General features: G+C 34.4%; 1 protein-coding gene across 1 annotated transcript in view; it reads left to right on the forward strand.

Moving 5' to 3' along the window:
- The first annotated feature begins 3,041 nt into the window (after positions 1 to 3,041).
- LOC135211257 (homeotic protein female sterile-like) overlaps positions 3,042 to 20,000 on the forward strand; it is a 42,800-nt gene continuing 25,841 nt past the window's right edge. Inside the window, exon 1 of the mRNA XM_064244553.1 lies at positions 3,042 to 3,135. The gene's annotated coding sequence lies outside the window, so the exon portion shown is untranslated. The remainder of the gene's footprint in view (positions 3,136 to 20,000) is intronic.

Genomic DNA, 20,000 nt, shown 5'->3' on the forward strand with positions numbered 1-20,000 from the left:
AACAGATTCCCGAAAACTCTCTGTACATATTTATCTTTAAATTGAATTACATATACATTACTGTCGATTTGTTTCGCCATTGATGAATTTGGTAGGAAGTGGGTCTTCAACGATCTTCGGCTAAGCACTGAATTACGTATTTCAGAAACTTTTTAAAGATTTTTTATGCAAAAAACACTGCCGCTGTTATACATTTTATTTGGATAACGAATGACAACGCAAATTAAATGGCCAATATTCGTGGAATTTATGAGGTACATCTGCCTCACATATTATGACTCCGTCACAATCTAGGTCACAGTTATCGTATTTCGAGGCAGTTGAGCCTGCCCTGAAAAGCCTCTCTACACCAACAAGGCATTCGTCAACGTCGACAACTTTGAGGCATCCTCTCCTTTCAAGCGCTTCTTCCAACAGCGACTGAATCTTAAAACCTGGAACTGAGGCTCTTTCCAGCAACCTGGACTGGAGGGGATACTACAACAGTTTCTCCTCCTACTTGACATATTGAATCTATCCACGAATTTAATTTCATTCAGTACTATCTTACAAGTACGGGATATGACGCAACTACTAAAGATTTATGAATTTAATTATTATTATTATTATTATTATTATTAATAATATTATATTATTATTATTATTATTATTATTATTATTATTATTATTACTTATTATTATTATTTTATTATTATTATTATATTATTATTATTATTATTATTATATTATTATTATTATTAATGGGGAAGTCTTTACCTATCTTAAATTACGGGCCAGTTATACTATTGCCTATGATGGTATGATCAATGTTTATTTTAAAAGGTTACACTGAATTACTGGTGTCTGCTGAAGTCTCAGTCGTCTTCGCAGGATTGAAAAATCCCTTTAGTGAATTTTATTCAACCATAAACAAAGACGCCATAATTCATGATCGGTCTTCATCCAAGTGCAAGAAATTAATAAAAATTACGAATCACTCATAGGTTAAGACATTATTTTACGAAAATTATTTTGAAAAACGTACTTCTATAAGCATCTTAATCAAAGTCGCAGACAGTGTTTCTCATAGTCACGCCAAGGGTCAAAGCAGCTCATTAATATAAATAAATTGGAGCAACAAGAGAGCATTCCGAAAAAAATAGTACTAAAGTTTACAAAATCTTAATAACAGTGGCATTAAGAGCAATATCAAACAAGTAAACAGTGTTCAGAATTTTCTTCGGCGTAATAGAGTTATCTGAAGCTCTCAGCCACAGTCCATGAAACTTTCAGCCACGGCCAAGTGGTGGCCTGTGTTGTTGATTGGACGGGGGATGATAAACATACCAATTTGAAGCCCTCTAGCCTCAGTAGTTTTTAAGATCTGAGGGCGGGCAGAAAATGTGCGGATAGTAGCGTGCGAGAAATCATTATTCAATTTAAGGCCGTGTAGTTAGAAAGCAGGCATCCCCATAACAGTACAGCAATATGCTAAAAGGCACATGAAACTAAATATGGACCACAAATCTGAAAAGGATTCAAGACAGATTGACATTACATAGACAAATTATGAGATACGAGTAATACAACATTCTTCCCTGACTAGACAAAGCACTCACAGAAAGAAAGTGCAATTTTTCTGCTCTCTTATTGCAAAGGCCCTAATCAGAATAAGGGAAACTGATTTTCAGCGAAGCAGATAACTTTTAAGGAACATAGGAGTTATAAATGAAAGCAGATTTTTTTTTTTTTTATCGACATAAAGCTACTGAAAGCGCATGATACAATGCATTTCTAAGTCGTAATGGCTGATGTCAGGAACAATAGACGAAAGAAGAAAAGATCTGAAGCCTAAATCGCGTCTTACGAAAAAAAATCTAACTTTCCCGCTGGATGAATTCATATAAATTCAAATACTAACACCAAACATCGTCAGATATCCAAATACAAAGAATGACCAAGATTACTGGTGAGTGAAGTCTGCGTGTTAAACCCATGCGTAGTAAGCCTGATTCTCCAACGAATACCAGAGGCCTCTGCTTAGCTTATACCTCATTTCGTTTGAGTAGGGGCTTTGTGGGGGTTGGGGTAGGGTCGGGGGGAGATGGAGGTATAACTAGATGTAAGATTTTCACGACATACTGTACAGTTTTGGTGCTACGGGCATTGGACATTATATCCCAGTGACTACACCAGATCTCTATAAAGCCTGTTGTTCATGAGTCATTTCGCGTTTAGGAAGCTAGATAGCTTCCTAAACGCTACGCCGCGGAACAAAGACAGTGACTGAAGATGATGTACATTTCATATTATTCTTCAACAACTTGAAGCATCTTGTGTTTGGTAAAGCGAATGTCAGATCGATAATTTATTCGTAAAGCTAACTCCTGATCTATATTAACTTTGCCTGAAACTTATTCAACACCTGAAAGATATAAGCACACAGTACTGATCCATGAAATCTAACAGTCAACCGATCTGTAAACTGAGAAACCAAAAATGGAATTTTGAAAGTAGAAATGGAGCAACAAACAAAAGAGCTGCTGTCGCAACTACTACGGTGAAACGGGGAAAAAAAAAAAGGCCTAACATCAACAACAGAATGTTTTGCCTCATGTTCCTTTCTCATTAATGGCCAGTTTTCGATGTCTCAGAAAAACACCATTGTTAATGGTTGCTCAAGTTGCACTTGATGCGAATATCAGATTACTTATGCAACAGCCGTAGGCAGAGAGAGAGAGAGAGAGAGAGAGAGAGAGAGAGAGAGAGAGAGAGAGAGAGAGAGAGAAGGGAAAAAGAATATAAGAAAGTCGAGAGGACAGGGGAATGTTAAAAAAGGATGAAAAAGAGAATTAGATACAGGAACACAAGAAGGAGAGGGGGCGTTATAGGAAGGAAGTAAAAGAACATGAAAAGGATATCAGAAAGTGGTCATATGAAGAGGGAGGGGTGGGGGTAGCGGGTGAGATGGGGAGGTGAGTTCCTCACGAAAACTGGGGGTCAGGGGGAAGGGAAAAGAAAGGGGGATAGGAGTCGGGGTAGGTGGCCAATATGTGGGGGAGATGTAACGCTGAAGATGATCTATACATAGTATATAAAGGATGTGTGGCATCTGCCCCAGGTCATTCGGAGCTCCGGCAAGCTTGCGACACAAAGGTTGGTGGGTCACTGTGTTAATATACTTCGTTATTGTTTCCGTTCGATTACAAAGATTTAGTGGTGTTTCGCGTTCGAAAGTAGTGTCATGGTTCTCTCTAAAAAAAATTAAAATAAAAAAAAATATTGTTAACAGTGGTTTTTCACAAGGCAAGGAAGTGAATTATTAATGATGATACAAAGTTCAGTAAAATTCTAAAAGAACTGGTACTGGGAAATAAGGTGGTTTATCTCATGACGTCTTCATACTATCAGTTGTTTTACTATTGATTTTACACTGATGCTTCCCTCCTTATCGAAATGTTCGTCTAAACTTTTGCAGAGAGTGGAAAGATGTAACAAAACCAATAATTTTTATTGCAACTAAATAGTCCATCAATGCTGATATTCCCTGTTGAAAATTTAGCAGGTTAGTATTTATTTCAAGTTGAAATAAACCAAAAATTCTCAAAAAAGAACGAAAGAAGATTAGTTAGAAATAGCAGGAGTGAAAGACGTTTATAAATCTCGATAATTACATTGCAGATGAATTTCAGATCTCCGTACTAGATGAATACTGTATCCTGAATGCCCTATAAAATAAAATAAAAACTCTGGGCCAGACTGATTACTAATAGAAAAAATTATCCAAAAATGTCCATACAGCAAATAACTTAAAAAACGGAAAATACTCCACAAGAAAAATGATTTCTTTGAGAATCCCAGCCGGGCGAATTCGGAGACAAATTCTGATACGAAAACTAAGTGCACAAAAATTTGGAATTTATTTTCTTGTTACCCGTTATATTTTTTTTCTTTTACAAGGGTCAAGGGAATGTGGATGCAATTTCATTAATGTAATTAATTTTTTAGTGGAGGACCGAAATTAAATCAATTCTTCGAATTACCCTAGTCTTTGTGAAGGCTCGTGTCAATTTCCATTTAAAAGAAAACTTATAGTATTTTTTCCCCCGAATCTCAAGCTTTCGAAAATCTGTCAAAATGAAACATTATACACTAAATCATATCAAAAATAGTACGAAATCTTAAATATGAGGAAAAATAACGATGAAATGTGATTCAATAATACACAAAGTTGAAACGAAAAGATTTCATTTACATGTATATACTATAAAGAAACGCGGTCAGCTTTCTTGGAGAGGAATAAATAGATCGATACAATTAAGAAGGATTATCTGTGTGTAAAGGGAATAACTAAAATGAATATGGATATATAGAGAAATAACATTGGTATATATATATATTTATATATATAATATATAGAATATATTTATTATATATATAAATATATACATATATTCATATTATTAATATTATACTATGTGTGTGTTGTGTGTCGTGTGTGTGTTTTATATATATATATATATATATATAATATATATATATATATATTATATATATAATAAGAGATGAATTGAAACGAAAATCTTGGAACAGCATGTAACGTATCGTTCGTGAATAGTTATTAAAATTTTGATAGGGTCTATGCTATTGGAAAGATACTGATTGGAATAATAAACATTTGCAGCTAATTTATTTGATAAATAGGTTCAAGTACACATACACACACACACACATATACGTTATATTGTATAGCATACATATTATAAATATATATGTATAGTAGACTATAATATATATATATATATTAATATATATATATATCTATAATATAGATATATATATGTAATAATAAATATACATATACTATATATCCATACATACCTACATATATATATATATATCTAGATATATATATTATTAATATATATATATATATATATATATGAGCAGATATCGATGGGACGGGCAATCTAAAGCCCTTTTCTAGCCCAGGCCCTGAGAAAACAAGAAGAATTTTTCTCATTATGAGAGTAACGTATATAGAAGTAGAGTTCCAGAGCTAAGCAAAAGGAAAAAGACAAAATCCAATTACTCATCCATGCAATACGTGAGTTACAGACTTCCAGGGAGTAAATGTGGGAAGATCTAGCTTGACGGGCGTGACGAGGTCTTGTAAGTTCAGAAAGGGTGCTCTACATGAGATTGACAGAACAGTGAGAGAGAGAGAGAGAGAGAGAGAGAATAATCGCGTAAAAGTGCAGAATTAAATACTTCGAGCATAAATTTGTAGCAAATGTTGTTAGAGTCAACTTATTTCTATGCCATAACATCCACTTTTATGTACAAGGGATGGCACAGAGCCAGGTGTTCGACTTAGTGATACCAGTCAAAGTATAAGTGCAAAAGAAGGGAAAACAGATTACACTAAAGGAGAAATGATTCGGGCAGACCCATTTGTGCCAATTTTTTTTTATTTATTACGGTGTTTTAAAGGGCGTTGTCCATTTCTAAGCAACACCCTCTGAGGAACATTTACGACGTCTAAAGTTTAAGGAGTTGGACAGCTAAGTAGGATGAGGTCAATTGGACCCAGTCACATCATTCTTTTGTTTGCCTAAACGAGACTCATGTACTGTGATTGGTGGCAAGCTTAGCGAAAACCAGAAGGGAGAAGTTCGAAGGCTAAGTTAATGATAATAATGTAGGTACGTGATAAGAGCATTTATCAACATGTACTTACCTACCTTAGGTAAAAAAAAAGAAAGAAAGAAAAAATTTTAGACAGAAGGAATCGTCTGCTTTTATGTTCAAAGGAAGAAACATATTCAGAGGAAGGAACAAACTCAATGCACACATCCGCTTTCGAATTACCTAGACCTCTGCTTGCGCAAGCACTCACTCCAGCAGATGAAGATTTATCAAGCAACAACTGGTAATGAAATGCCTTCTTCATTCGTCATAAACAGAAGTTCCTTCGAATCGCTCTCCATCTTGAAAAGAGGCAAGTAACCTCTCCCATTTCAGTCAATACCTTCTCCATCTTGAAAAGAGGCACAATACCTTCTCCATCTTGAAAAGAGGCAAATAACCTCTGACATTTCAGTCAATACCTTCTCCATCTTGAAAAGAGGCACAATAACTTCTCCATCTTGAAAAGAGGCAAATAACCTCTGACATTTCAGTCAATACCTTCTCCATCTTGAAGAGAGGCAACTCACCTCTTGCTTATTCAGATCCGAAGGAGTCATGTTGATTCACAAGCCCAACCTTTAAATGTCTGTGAATTGAAAATGCTTTGTTTATTCCGTGACATAACTGCTTCGACCTAGACTATTTTTCTTTTATTTGGTCCGCCGGCATGGCGGCTCTAGTCGTGACACGCCGCTGAGATGTCGTAGGTCCACTCCCACTCCAGGGCGATGAAAAATCACTGACTCTGTATGATGATCAGTTACTGCTGTGGTGTGGGGTCTGCGGTGGGAGGTTGAAACCAACATTCTTTGGAAGATTGAATTTCAAGTCAATGGCCCCTGTGTGCTTGTTCCGAGTGAATAGGTTTCATCTGCCGACATAATAATAATACTAATAACAAGGAAGGCATAAATGAAACAACATCGATAATATTAATAACATACTGGCAAGAACCTAATGAGCACATCTAAACTTATTATCAAAAGCTACAACTGCTGTACAGCTTGTAGTATATCACATGTGAATTTAATTAATTTTATTAAAAGACAATGATGTAAATATATGTATATTATATATATATATATATATAGATATATATATAGATATATATATATATATATATATATATTATATATAATATATATGTATATATATATATATATATATATATATATATATATATATATATTTACATATACAATACACTGTTTTTTAATAAAAGTAATTAAAGCCACATGTGATATACTATATATATATATATATATATATATATATATATATATATATATATATATATATATATATATATATATGCTGATCATTCGAGCACATAAGCTGACTAACATTGAGTCTGTTCGCTGCTTGGACCGGCGCACACGACACTGCAGAAACGCACTAATTCGTAGTAAGGTAAAATGCTGGGTAGCTGATGAAGAAATCTTTAATATTATTATTATTATTATTATTATTATTATCATTATTCACCATCTGGGCTGATTCCAAGTTCGCATTAGCGTATATTACCATGATCTCAGCGATTTGCAAATATATTTCGGGAAAATTATGAGGATGAATGTGAAGATTATGTGTTGTTTTCGTGTATAATCTTCCCTATATCTATCAGTCACATGCAGAGAGTATCTCTCTCTCTCTCTCTCTCTCTCTCTCAAGCTATGTAAATAAAAAAAGATTATAATGACTGATACCGTGTGGGATGATTACAAAAATTGTTTTTCAGAGAACAGTTTTGCCACTTTACATACGTTCTGAATGTTGATGTTTTTCCATTAGCAGTATTGGAATTGATTTTTGGGCTGTCAGAAGTGCGATATTATTTAAATGTCGACCTTCGCTGTTTCTTGTTCGTTTTTCAAAACTTTTAATGTAACTTTCAAATAATAGAATTTGATTTCTGACCCGTATGTACTGAAAGTTTTTTTTTTTTTTTTTTCAAATATTAGTTTTTTTAGATAAAGCAGACTTGGAATCCTTGAAAAGTGAAGTGAGAAAAAAATGTATACAAAACTGAATTATAAATATTGATAATGAATAGATTTTCATTACTGGAGCTTTTGAATAATAAGTATTGCCGTATAGCTTGCAGATGCCAACTAGATGGCTAACTGTCTTTAGCTGTCAAGTGACAATTATCTGGGTACTTTGAGCTGCCAAATAACTTCTAAATAGTTAGTCATTCAGTATCAAAAGTGACCATTAGGTAGTTATGTGCCCTTTGCTGCAAATGGCTGTCAGATTATGAGGTACAATGATGTACAAAATAACCACTTGATAAGGGTTATAAGATGCCAAATACCTACAATAAAGCAACAAATCACCACCAGATGGTTAGGTGTCATAAATGCCAAATGACAGCAATAGAGCTACAAATCACCACTAAATAGTTAAGTGTCATAAGATACCAAATGACTGTAATAGAGCTACAAATAACTGCTAGATCAAGGATTTTCAACCTTGGGTACGCGTACCCAAGGGGGTTCGCCAAGGGTCTGTCGGGGGGTATATGCTCCCCATGGCACTCGAATGAATGTTAGATGCTGACCTTCAATGTGCTATAGCAAAAACTGCTCCTCGGCCAACTAGGACAGTTAATGAAAACAGTTTCAGCCATTTCATTAACTCCCTTTAAGTACCATAACTTTGAACATTTACTGCATAGCCAGAGGTAAATAATTAAAAAAAATTGTCTTTGAAGCGTGATGCGTAATAGTGAACATACACTAAAATTTCGAAGAGAATATAAGCGATAAAGTCCAACTGAAAATTGTCTTTAAAAGTGAACACAGTGCATGTGCAGGAAATTCAATTTAATATTGTTGGTAATGTCAGTGAGGTATGTACTTACTTCCCTTCTGTACAGTGCTTGCAAATATACAGGATAGAATGTGTTTCTAGGTTGGTTTTGTTTTCCACGTTATGCAAAGTGAAAAGGCTCCTACATTACTGATATTACAAATGTCCGAAATTGTACCGGGGAGAGAAAGGTTGAAACCCCGGTGCCAGATAGTTAGGTGTCATAATATACCAAGTGACTACAACAGAGCAACAAATGACCACTAGGTAGTAATACGTCATTAGATGTCAAATGACTACAATAAAGCTGAAAATAACCGCTAGATAGTTAGGTGTCATAAGCTGCCAAATGACTACAAAAGAGCTACAATTGACCGCTAGATAGTTAGTTGGCATAAGATGCCAAATGACAGCAATAGAACTACAAATGACCACTAGATGGCCAGGAATATATCTAGTAAATAACTACTAAAAAGTTAGGACTCTATCTCCAAATAACTATTAGAGAGTTGGATGTGCAAATGCATATGATTACTGGATAGTTGGCGTCTTGCTGCAAATGCTTATAATATAGTATGGTGCTATGGAATCACGAATAACTAATAGATTGTCAGGTGTCGCTGCATATAACTACTAGATAGTTAGGCGTCTCACTGAATATAACTACTGGATAATAACCCTTATTGATTTCCGAATGACTAGAAGATAGAAGTTATATTTAGCTAACAATTGATTCTGAGAATGTAGGCTGCATTCCGCTACCAAATGACGGCTGGATAGTTATATATCTGCCCATAACAAATGAAAACTAGATAGGTATCAATAGTCACAATAAGTTCCAATAAAAGTTTAAAAATAAACGGAATATGGTTTAGTTCAGATGTTAAAAATCCAACATTCATTAAAACGAAGGAAAACAAGCATGATGTGCAATGTTACATTTCCAAACAGGTAACAAACAAATATAACTAGTTCATCAAAGACGCTGTAAAAATAGCCAGCTTAATGAGAGATCAGACAGTATCATAAGAAAAAAAACGCAATTGAAGCATAATGAGTAATAGTGAACATACACTAAAATCTGAAGAACAAGCACGATTCGTACTATTGTGTATACATCTAGAGATTACGCGAATGACCAAGAATGTGACGGTGAGATTATATTTCATTTTGCTTTACTTCTTGCAGTATCAGTTTAGATACAGTTTATTGTTTTGTGAAATATGATAAGACGCAGAAAATGGGTTCCCCTATAATGAGGTAAACTGAAGAAACGAACGAATTTCCGTTGAATATGACAAACAGGTCTCACGAACAAATAGCTGAAGTGATTACTGGAATCCGGTATCAGGTAATAATATGATTTGACCCCAAAGAATATGAACCTAAGTGGGGTCAGTATGAATGTTAGTGCGATGCCCGAGATTATTTTGTTAAAAATATAAGGAAACGTTTGCATAGGAACATAAAGTTTTAGGTAAATATAGTGTACTCTTCCTTCGATTATTCCACAGGGGAGAATATAGGAAAAAACTCTAAGGAAAGTTCACATACATTGCAATCGATCGCTAATCGAAAAATAATAAAATAATAATAATAATAATAATAATAATAATAATAATAATAATAATAATAATAATAATAGTGAGGTTTTTATATATCTTACATAAGATAGACTGTCTTTTTTATAATGTTCATTAAGGTTTCCCCTTTATTATGAGAGCCATTATCCAGCTAAAGTTACCCATTTACTCTCAGGCAAAAACATTGAAGATCCTAGTAAGAAAATGGCATAAAGTAAGTAATAAATTATCGTTTGCCAAAACACAAAGCAATTGCAACGTGGAAAATTTTTTTTATAGTATGCATGCACATATTTATTATATATACGTATATGTATATGTATACGTAATATAATATCTTATTATATTATATTAATAATAGATATATATATTATAGTATTTATATATATAGTATATATATATATATATAATAAATGGGATAATATACCCCTATAGTATGTATATATATAAAAATTCCTACCTAAAAGGAAAAAGCCCATAAAAACCCAAAAAGTGAGAGAAAAGTAACTATATTTCAGAGACTGCTGTCTCTGAAATATAGTACATTTTCTCTCTATTTTTGGTGTTTTTACTGGCTCCGTTTTTAGATGGATTTCTTTTTGTAACATAAAACCTTTTTTACCAGTCATATATATATATCTATATATATATATATATATATATATTTTTTTTTTATATATATTACTATATATATCATATCTATATATATATATATATATTACCATATATATATATATATACTATTATATATTATATATATTATATACATATCTAATATAAATTATATTCTATATTAGGTGATTATATAATAATATTATAAATATCTATTATGATATATAAATGTATCTAATATATATATCTATATATATATATATATATATATATATATACATATATTAATCTGCTAATATATATATATATTCAGTATATCTATATATATATATCATAGATAATATATATCTTACGGGGTTAATAATGAAAATGGGAGTTTTGTTAACTATATACTGTAAATGAGATTCCGATTTTAGTAATAACTAACAAATCTTTTTGGGCTGATGATATCAAGGTTATATATTTATATGTTATACTATAGCGATATATCTGTTTATAATAATATATATTATATATATATCTAGTTATTTCGTACGATCTAATATTACATAATAGGGGATATATATATATATATTATAATGATATATTATATAATAATATATAAAATAGGGGATATATATTTATATATATATATATATATATATATATCTTGTATAATATAATATTTATATATATATACTTATTTTTAGGTATTTATAATCTATATATATCTATATATGATATTAAAGATGTATAATCTTAACGGTGTTCTTACGGAAAATGGGAGTTTTTGTTTAACCTAATAACTAAAGCTGTCAAATGAGAATTAAGCATGTAGGGTAATAATACCCACATCTTTTGGGATGATGATATGAAAGGTTTAATAAGTGGAAAACGGGATTATTCGGGGAATTGATGGCAGAAATCTTTGTTCCATTGTATAAAGTAAAATGTGCAAGAGATGACTGTCAGATATACTGGCCTTTAGCATTACTTAGTGCTTTTTACAGGGAATTCCCGTTGTCGGATTTTAATTGAGAGAGTATGATAGATGACAAAAGGTAGATGGGGGAGAACGATGTGGGTTTAGGAAAGGAAGGTTATAGGTACGCACAGATCAAACGATTATTATGAAACTTATGTCAGAAGTTTGGAAGTAAAGAGAAAAAAAACATAAAGTGGGATTCATAAGCCCATAATAATCATATTACAGAGCTGACAGAGATGCAATGTCGCGATTGTTGAGGATGTGTGGTAAAGAAGACACGTTGTTGAGAATGCAAAAATTCCTTATGATGGCAGTGAAGCGCATGTATAAGGATATATAGTCGGGGGAATGACTGGTTTGGTGTAAAGGTATGTCTGGGACAAGTGCGTGTCATGTTTTCAAGTCCTTTCTGTATATTTGTGGATGAGGTAATGTGAAAAAATCCGGGAAAGGACAGTTGATGTAGGTGTAAGGATATGAGATAAGAAATGGTTGATGTCTGCAAATGATACAGCATTGTCGGGTTTGTGAACGCTTGCAAGAGGAGGAAGAAGAGAAAGTAACCGAGATTATGGCTTTGAGAGTAAATGAAGACCAGAGAAATGAAGCAATGTATTGTGGAAGAAAGGAAAGTATGTAGTTCTGTACGGGTATTTGGAAGTATATATGACATGATAGCAGAACGAGAGACGAGTTGACTCTCAGAGTACAAAGAATTAAATTGTTTATGCAAGTCAAGGCAGGACTCTATTAATGATATATTGAGCCAGCTGTCTTATATGTATGTGAAGTGTGGACGTTGAAAACAAATAATATTTAGAAAAAAATCTTGGAGCTGATGAATTTGACTTTCATGATAGTGTACGTGGGAATTAGGAAGGAATGAAAGGGTGAAAAATATATAGTAAGGTGGAAGGGTGAATCAGATGTTTTGAAGATGGTTTGGTTTTAAGAAAAGACGATAGGCTGGTGATAAGAATTTAAAGAGGAGAAGAAGACCTAGAAAGGGCTGGACAAATGGAGTGAAAGACTTTTGGAAAGGAATGGGTTAGTTTACAGGGACCACACGTCTACTTACACTCAGGACAGTGTTTTTCCACAATTCAGCTGTTAATGGGAATGCGGAAGTAACCATTGTGTTATTACTTTGAACCACCCCTGTTCGGTGAAATGGCTCACTGATTCCATACACACACACACACACACACACACACACACACACACACATATATATATATATATATATATATATATGTTATATATATATATATATATATATATAATATATATATATATATATATATATATATATATGCATAATCTACTTGATGAGATCACAGTTATAAATCTCATTTGGAAGATCAAGTAGTAGAGAGAGAGAGAGAGAGGCCTGTTAATTATAGCCCCCAATGCTAATCCTCATCTCATTTTGCGGCGCATACGATCTTCTAAGTCCAGCCTGCCAGATCATACCAAAATATGTTGTTTTGTTTTGCAAGTTTTTTCTTTTGCTTCATCTTAATTTCTTATGGTTTATCTTGATAGTCATTGTTTTTGTCTTCAGTGGCTGCAGTTGACCCTGGCGATATGCTAATTTCGACCTCCAGAACGTAGTAGATATTTGGTGTTTTCATAACAATTATTTTGGTTTTTGTTCCCCATTTAATCTAACGGTTATGAAAACGGTTGCGTTGACGCATCAGGGAAGCCATTCTGAAATGTGTGAGTGACAAGGTCATGTAACCTCAATTAGCATAGCAACACTTCCCACTGGTGACTGAGAGAGAGAGAGAGAGAGAGAGAGAGAGAGAGAGAGAGAGAGAGACGGGGGAAGGGGGTTCTGAAGTATGTATTGTTCACCAAGAGACGAAGCTAAAAATAGTATTTCATAATTCGGATCTGCTTTCACTTTTCTGTTTAGGAGTTCTCTTTGCTTGAGTTGGTGAGTTGGTTGGATCTACTAAACACCGAGATTATGCCGTCACGATTTAGCACGCTAAGAGATCTGGTGTAGACCTCTGGGCTCTGTACTTTCAACATGACGAGAAACAGATTCCTATGTCTTTGACATTCCTAAAGACGGAAAGATCTTCACTTCGATGTTTCGTCTCAGGCAGCCCCGTAACACCCAGTTGCCTACTTCTTCCCACATTTACTCTGAGGACATCGTCAAGTCTAGAGTGAACGGGTCTCAGGCTATCCGTCTCTGCGGTCTCTCTTCTTATCCAAAAAGAATCCTGCAAATGACTCCTTGCTTATTTATCGTTTTTTTCTGACGAGATTCAAAAGATCTGAAGAAATATTTCTTATCTTCCTTGCATGTTTAGAGGTCAATAGTTTTTCTATTACCCCAAAGAGAATGACGATGTGGGACTCTAAGGAAAGCTTTCTACTATGACGTTTAACCAATGAGCGAAGTGACAGAGGGGAGGCTATAAAATCTGTAGAGAATTAGAAACGGTTTAATTTTCAGGTAAAGGAAGACGTTGTCAGTCCCTATGCCAACACCCGTATTTTGTAATGCATAGTTTTCCCTTCGATCTTAATCAGACATCGTTTCTGGTCTTGATCTGAACCTCTTCCTACGATTCATTACTAATTCCACCAACCCTTTTCTAATCCTGATCTCTGTTCCTTTCTTGACAAACGTTTTCATCAGAATCTGCTTCCTCGTCATAAAGAATAACTTCATATGCTTTAGAGTTACTTTTAAATAGTTTCCAGCTTGGTTTCCAGACCCGAATCTTTGGAATTTCACTCTGTATACATTCTCTAAAACAATTAAAAACTTACTCCTCATCAGTGACACTCTGACAATCGTGTTACTAAGTTTCTGTTTTCGCTGAAGATCCTGTTAATGTTTATTTACTGTTCCTCATGATTCTTACGGAACTTTATACTGATGTTTATGGTTCTCAGACAAGGTCATAAACAAAGAAGTGTTAAGGATTCCTTTTTTCCTTGTCTCTTTCTTGTTCTTTTTTTGTTTTTTGTTTTTTGCTTCAATGATCTGAGTAGGACACTCACTGATAATTAGGTTTTTTTTTGTTTTTTGTTTTTGCTTTATTATATGTTGGTAGCGGTACATCTGCTTTTTTCTTTGATTGAAAGCTGTTGGTAGGTACTTTCCAATATGTAGATTTTCTGTATCTTATTTTCTTATACTTGGTTAAGTAAAAGATTTCGTTGGTTTGTCATATTAAGATTTTGTTTTTATTATATCTTGCCTATTCCTGTTCGTGTCTTCTCTGACGTTATTCATTTGGTGTCTGACTGCATCTAAATCTTGTCCAATTTCAACAGCAACCTTCCTTAATAACTGGAATCTAACAGGATCTTGACACTTTTTTTTGTCCTGTCTACTTTTTTCAAATCCTGCATCTAACCATTGTCGAATTTCAGTCCAAATCTTGCCTGATTATTTACTGAAATTTTACAGAAATTGGAGACTTTTCATGCCCTGTCTGAAGTTTTCAAGACTTAACTAACTAGATTTGATCTTCCTTAATTATTACCCCGGCAAATCTTGGGCAACTCTCTTTATATGTGCTCTTATATAAACTCTTGAGATGAGCTGTCGCCTCAGTTACAAATTTTCTCATGAAACTGGAAATAATCCTGAAATAAATAAAATTAGCCGAGGTTTCTTCGGCGCAATCGAGTTTTCTGTACAGCGTATAATGCTGTATGAAACTCTCAGCCACGACCCATGAAACTCTCAGCTGCGGTTCATGAACCTTTCAGCCATGGCCCGGTGGTGGCCTGTGTTGTTGGCACCTATAGCAATCATGGCTAACTTTAACTTAAATAAGATAAAAACCACTGAGGCGAGAGCGCTACAATTTGTCATGTTTGATGATTGGAGGGTGGATCATTAACATATCGATTTGCAGCCCTCTAGCCTCAGTAGTTTTTAAGATCTCGGGGTGGACAGAAAAAGTGCAGACGGACAGAGAAATAGCAACCTCAATAGTCTTCTTTTACAGAAAGCTAAAAAAAGAAGAAAAACACAGAAACTTATGAATTTTTTTAATTACTATTAAGGTCGTTATTTTTTGTCATTCGTGGAAATCATTCGTAAAGACTGTTATTGCTCATGGCTTTCATCAGAATCTTTTTGTACTATTCCATTACAAGTGGTATTTGGTATCTCATATTTGCTAACGCCAAAAGTTCAGTAATTGTTTTATAGTTCCGGAACTAGCAGTATTAAAAAGGGATTGGTATAATCAGGATGAAAGCAGTCAGTCCTCTTAATACTCTTTATGTAATGAAAATAAACGGACAGACATGAATAGGCAGCTGAAAAGAAAAACACTCAATACAAGAATGATTGTTCATTTTTCTCACAGACTATAAACTAATCAAACTTCTTTTCGTTTAATTCCAAACTTAAATTCTCCTCTCCCTTATACTTCTCCACTTTCTCTTCTTTTAACTCCTCTTCCCTTATTCCTTTATATGCAACCACTCATTCCATTGCTGTTTATGGAGTTCAGACATGTACAGTAAAAAAAATAAAAATAAAAAGGAAAGAACTCTGTTTACTTAGCCTGCAGCGTTGCATGTTACTCGTAGCAGGTGGTGGAATCAAATGATGTGGAAGACGCGTTGCTTAATCATGGTCCCCCTGCTGAGGACCAAGTGTTGTTTAACTCTTAAGTGTCGGCCTGACTTTTGCGCCGTTCCTTTCATGATTTATCTCGGCCCTTTTTATACTTCGGCTTCACTATTCTCTTATATTTTTTTTTGTTTATCATCAGCATCTTTGAACTTTTATGTCGCCTTAAATGTCATCACACTTTTTTCACTATAGTGGGCTGCGGCTAGTCCGGAGAAAAGCATCAGAAAACGTTTCGTTCAAAAATATTTTCTGAAACCAGAAGGGCAGAACATTCTAGGATAAAAGTGCAGAGGAGCTGCACATGTCATTTCTGCAGGTCACGGCCTGCTTAACAGCAGATCAAGGTCACAAGACAACAATGATAGAGCCTAACCTAACCTATCTTAGGGTATTATGCTCTGACCTAAACAGGGGACATGGGGCTTCACCCACTGGACTCTCACCTTACGTTCTGCACAAGAGCATGGTGTGTGCATGTGTGCCGTTTCTCTGTAGTGCTATCCATTCTGAAGCCATGAAAACAAAAATCTATCGTGGCTTTCTTGACCTAAGCAGTCAGTTGGGTACCTGTTAGTTAAACGACTTGGGTTGCAGCCAAGGTGGAGGAGGGCAGAGGGATGATAATTTGTCAATATGACACTTTTTAATATTAAGAAAAAAATGGGGTATCCCCTACCGTCAACCTCTGGAAACTCCAATCAATCCAAATGAGTGTTGAGGCAGAATGGTGCAATACACACACACACACACACACACACACACACACATATATATATATATATATATCAATAGAAGGATCCACAGTAATATCCTTGTTTATCCAGATGAAATATATTTATGGAAATATTTACAAAGATTAAAGCTTTCGTTCTTCGTACAGTGGACTTGATCACTAACTAAATGAGATACATGGTATTGGGAGAAGAAATCCAAATAAACATAAAAAAAACAAGGTTAAAATATGCGAACAAGTCATTGGTCGTATTCCTTTCCATAATTCTCTGTGATCTTCGAGGCGGGACAAAGCGCCGGTCCTCTTCCTGAATGACATCTTGAGGGTCGTTAGCCAAAAAGGTAGTTTGTAGATCAGACTCTGGAACGGGCGAAGGGTGGTTATCTACATTATCAGATTGAAGAAGGCTGTACTACACATTTCTGAAGTTCTTAATTCTGGCCCTTTTGCAAATTTCGCTCAAAATTAAATTGTTCATTATTCCAGAGTTCCCCTCAAAGGTGTCATTCAAAGTGATGAGAGCCCCTTCTACAATTCTCCTAGTGGTCCTATCCGCACTCTTATATATAACTTTTCCTCCCTTGAAGTCGATGGCAGGATCAGAATCCCAAATATGCTTGGCAATGGCGCTGTAAACGTTGCCCAAACGACAAGCTGCGATATGTTCACGTTTCCTCTGGTCCAGGGAACGACCGCTTTCACCAATATAGCAATTGTCACAATTTTTACATCCTATAACATAGACTCCAACATCGGTGTTTGGTTTTCTGTAACTGTTTTTGATAATTTTCTTTTAAAAGTATTCGGGTATTGAAAAACTACGGTATACCCATGACTTTCTTTTCTAAGATTATTAGAAATTTTTTTCAGGTCATGATTATACGGAAGGGGAAGGCATTTAATATTAGCAGTCGAACAACGTTCCCTTGGATTATAAAACATTCTTCTGGCTCTAAAAAGACATTTGTCGATAAAAAAACTGGGGTAACAACTTTCTGAAACTCGTAGTCAAGAATTCAATTTCCTGGTCAATGAAACTAGGGTCACAAACTCGAAAAGCTCTAAAAAAACAAATTGGTCAGAACGTTGTGTTTGATTTTCTCGTCATGATAGGAATAAAAATATATGTACGTATTTGTGTGAGTACTTTTCCTGAAAACAGGGAATTTAAAAGACTTATTTACCTCATCCCGGTGAACAACCAAGTCTAAAAATGGCTGACACTTATCGACTTCCCTTTCCACTGTAAACGCAATGGATGGAAGAAAACTATTCAGTTGTAGAAGAAACTGATCAAAACTTTCGGCATCGTCTTTATAAACAATAAAGATATCATCAACATATCTTACCCATATAGAAGGTTTCAAATCATCCGGAAGTTTGTCCACAAAAAGTATTTAAAAAAATTCCATACAAAGATTAGCTAAAACAGGCGACAAAGAGGATCCCATAGCAACCCCTGCTTTTTGTTGGTAGAAATCTCCTTCAAACTCAAATATGGTGGACTTTGCACACATATTTATAAACTCACAAAATTTATTAATGTGAATAGGTGGCGTGAATTTTCCTTGTTGGCAAAACAAAGTCAATAGACATATTAGTGAATAAGGAGACGATTTCCAGACTATACATAATTCCATCTAAAATTTTACCCACAATTCTATCATTGAAATCAAGAGGTCAAAATCAGCCTGAGGAGTATTGCAGTTTGCTACAATAGGCCTCAAAGGTATGCCCTCCTTGTGGATTTTTGGAGGACCTTAGAAATTGAAGTTGAAAGCGATTGCTTTAAAACTGACGAACAGCATCGAGTTTGGGAAGATGGAGAATTCCTTTAATTCCTTTCAATTTAGGTATTTTATTACGCTGACGTTTCAGGACTGTGTAACACTTTCAAAGTTAAAAATTAAAGGACAACTGAATATAATCAGATTCAAAAATAAGAGAAAACAGATTTTAATTTTCTTGTCCTTTTAATTTGTGCTTTGAAAATGGGACACATGGTCCTAAAACGTTAGCGTAATAAGGTACTTATATTGACACACTCACACACACCACACACATATATATACGAATAATTTTCACATCACCGTGATTCATATAAATTATTCGAGCTACAAATGGTAGAGGGTATTGGATATAGACTCTAAGTACGAATACCCGAGTTCGACAGTGATTTGTAAGGTCGGAGTCGGTATAAACTTATAACCTCACTTGTTAGCCGAATCGATACCATCACTGAAGTCCTCTCTGTCCGCTGGGCAGTCGTTCGAACTCACGAGAGGACGAAATTATTATCAACTAAAAGATTCCCCTTGGGTTTACATATATGAAAATATATTAATTCCTAGGTAGAGCGAATTAGATATTAAAGGACATTTATAGCTCGAAATATATATATATATATATATATATATATATATATATATATATATATATATATATATATATATATTCGTTCAAGATCATATCCTCAGCAATGACATGTCAAATGCTCATCTGTCGTGACATCTTGTCTGAATTCTACCATTGTTATCTATTCCTCTCATCAACAAGTATTGCTGGCACTCTAAGGTTGGTTTTAGTCATGGATATATAACAGATCCCTACATTCTTTTTTTTCTCGTAATGATATATCTAGCCTCAATTTTCTCTTTTTCTTTTCTCTCCCCCACTCCTCACGCTTTTAGCAATACTATAATTGTTAAGATTCCTTGGTTAAGCTGGAATGCCGTAAGTAAATTTCATAAATACCGAGAGGGCTTAATATGTTTTATGGCATTATTCTGCTCTATTAAATTAGTTTTTTTTTTAGAAATGATTAGACTTGTCATCAAACAGAAACAAATTTTACTCTCCAAGAGCAACTCTTACTTTTCATTCAGCTCTGCGTATCCTCTCATTTCACAAATAAATTACACTTTAAAACTATCTATTTATTTTTCTATCTAATACTTCAGGCTATACGACCTTTTCCTTTTCAAGAAAGAGTCCCAGATG

The sequence above is a fragment of the Macrobrachium nipponense genome, chromosome 4 (assembly GCF_015104395.2).
Source record: "Macrobrachium nipponense isolate FS-2020 chromosome 4, ASM1510439v2, whole genome shotgun sequence".
Taxonomy (NCBI): domain Eukaryota; kingdom Metazoa; phylum Arthropoda; class Malacostraca; order Decapoda; family Palaemonidae; genus Macrobrachium; species Macrobrachium nipponense.